This window comes from Mandrillus leucophaeus, unplaced genomic scaffold (assembly GCF_000951045.1).
Source record: "Mandrillus leucophaeus isolate KB7577 unplaced genomic scaffold, Mleu.le_1.0 Scaffold24, whole genome shotgun sequence".
Lineage (NCBI taxonomy): Eukaryota > Metazoa > Chordata > Mammalia > Primates > Cercopithecidae > Mandrillus > Mandrillus leucophaeus.
In genome coordinates, this window is record NW_012102476.1 from 2,448,176 (window position 1) to 2,450,209 (window position 2,034).

Consider the following 2,034-nt stretch of genomic DNA (forward strand, 5'->3'; position numbering starts at 1 on the left):
TTTTTTTTTTTTTTTTTAAGAGACAGGGCCTCACCATGTTGCGCAGGCTGGTCTTGAACTTCTGAGCTCAAGGGATCAGCCCACCTCAGCCTCCCAAAGTGCTGGGATTACAGGTGTGAGCCACCACTACCGGCCCAGACACTTTGATTTTGCCCATTTTATGGGTAATAAGTGATTTCTCAGGGTTTTTTGTTTGTTTTGAGACTGAGTTTTGCTCTTATAGCCCAGGTTGGAGTACAGTGGTATGATCTCAGCTCACTGCAACCTCCACCTCCTGGGTTCAAGTGATCTTCCTGCCTCAGTCTCCCAAGGCACATGCCACCAAGCTCGGCTAATTTTTTGTATTTTTAGCAGAGATGGGGTTTCACCATGTTGGCCAGGCTGGTCTCAAACTCCTGACCTCAGGTGATCCACCCGCCTCGGCCTCCCAAAGCGTTAGGATTATAGGTGTGTGCCTCACCCCCTCAGTGTTGTTGACTTTACATTTCTCTTACTTTTTATTTTATTATTTTTTTTTATTTTTAAGAGACTGTGTCTCACCGTGTTGCCCAGTCTGGCTTCACTCAAGCGATCCTCTCGCGGCAGTCCCTGGAGTAGCTGGGATTACAGGCATCCGCCACCAGGCTGGACTCCATTTCTCTGACTTAAAAAAAAAAAAAAAAAAATTGCAGTGAAATACACACATCGATATGTACCATCTTCACCATTTTTAAGGGTAAGATTAGGTGGTGTTCGGTATGTTCACTTTGTCGTGCAACCATATTTCTCTTTTAAATAACAGCACTTAGAGATGCCAACTTCGTGCCAGGCCCAGTTTGGGACACTAGGAACTCCCAGATGAATCAGCCGCTCCAGTGGAACTCCCTGCTGGTGGGGGAGGCACTGGCGAAACGGTGCTGAGCGGAGTCCTGACGGCGCTGGAGCTGAGGGGCAGTGTGGGATGCCCCAGGAAGGTTCCTAGGAAGAGGGGACCCAGGGTGACTCCCTAAGGAAACGCCGGTCCCAGGTAGAGGAGCGCATGTGAGCCAAGATCCTTAGGACTGAGCCGTCTAGGTGTGTCCCGGGAACTGCAGGAAACGGTTGGGTGAGTCAGTGGTGGGCAGTGGGGGTGATAAGCCCTTTCGTGTTTTCGGAATGGTAAGTTTGGGTCACAGGTGAGTGAAGACCGAAGGCCAGGGGTGGACTGACACTTCGTGGTAGGCGCAGGGCAGGGCAGGGGGGCGGCTTGGGGGTGGCAGGGTTTGGGTGAGAAATGGCAGCACATGGGGAAGGAACGCAGGGCTCGGGGGCCTTCAGAGCTAAGCCCCGACGCCCCTTCCCACCTGCGGGGCAGAACTGGAGACGGCAGGGGGAAAGGTGAGGGAGGGTGGTTCCTAAAGGAGATGCCATCCCTGGTAAGGGGACACGGGCCCCTGGGACTTGGGTTGGGCCACAAGGAGAGAGGCCTGAATGGCCAAAGGGAGGAGGTGTGCGGGAAGCCGCAGCGTCAGACCTCTGCCTCCTCCCTCAGATCGTGAGGCTCCCCAGCCTGGCTCGGGGGACCCCGAGATCCCCGGCCGGCGACAGCAGGCGGATCAGACCCCCTGCTCCTGTCCGCCTCTGGGTCCCTACAGACATGGGGAGGGGAGGACGGAGGCCCCAGCTCCCTGCGGGGGAGGGGCGTGAAGACGCGCGAGGTTCGGGGGAGATGAGCCGGCGTCGCCATGACAACGAGGCTGGTGGTCCGGCCCTGGGGACCCGGGAGGGAAGGAGGAGTAGTGGCCACACGCGCTGGCGGGGGCGGGGGCCCGGGTCTCCCAGGAGTACTTGGGGAACACCCGGCAATTCTGGCGGCTGCTTGCTGGTGGCGCAGGGAGCCCGCGTGTTTGCGAGTGCGTGTGCGTGCGAAGTTCTCCGGGTAAGTGTGCCAGCGCGCGCCTGGGGGTGTGCAAGGGTGTGAGCGTGCACACGTGGGCACGGGCGTGTGCGCGCAGGGGTGCCCGGCTGGATGTGTGCACACGAGTGTTTTCCGGCCCGCGTGCCCCTGCGTAAGTG

At 57.9% G+C, this 2,034-nt stretch overlaps 1 protein-coding gene across 1 annotated transcript in view; it reads left to right on the forward strand.

The window, feature by feature from the left end:
* The first annotated feature begins 642 nt into the window (after positions 1–642).
* DOC2A (double C2-like domains, alpha) overlaps positions 643–2,034 on the forward strand; it is a 7,299-nt gene continuing 5,907 nt past the window's right edge. Inside the window, exon 1 of the mRNA XM_011982414.1 lies at positions 643–1,006. The gene's annotated coding sequence lies outside the window, so the exon portion shown is untranslated. The remainder of the gene's footprint in view (positions 1,007–2,034) is intronic.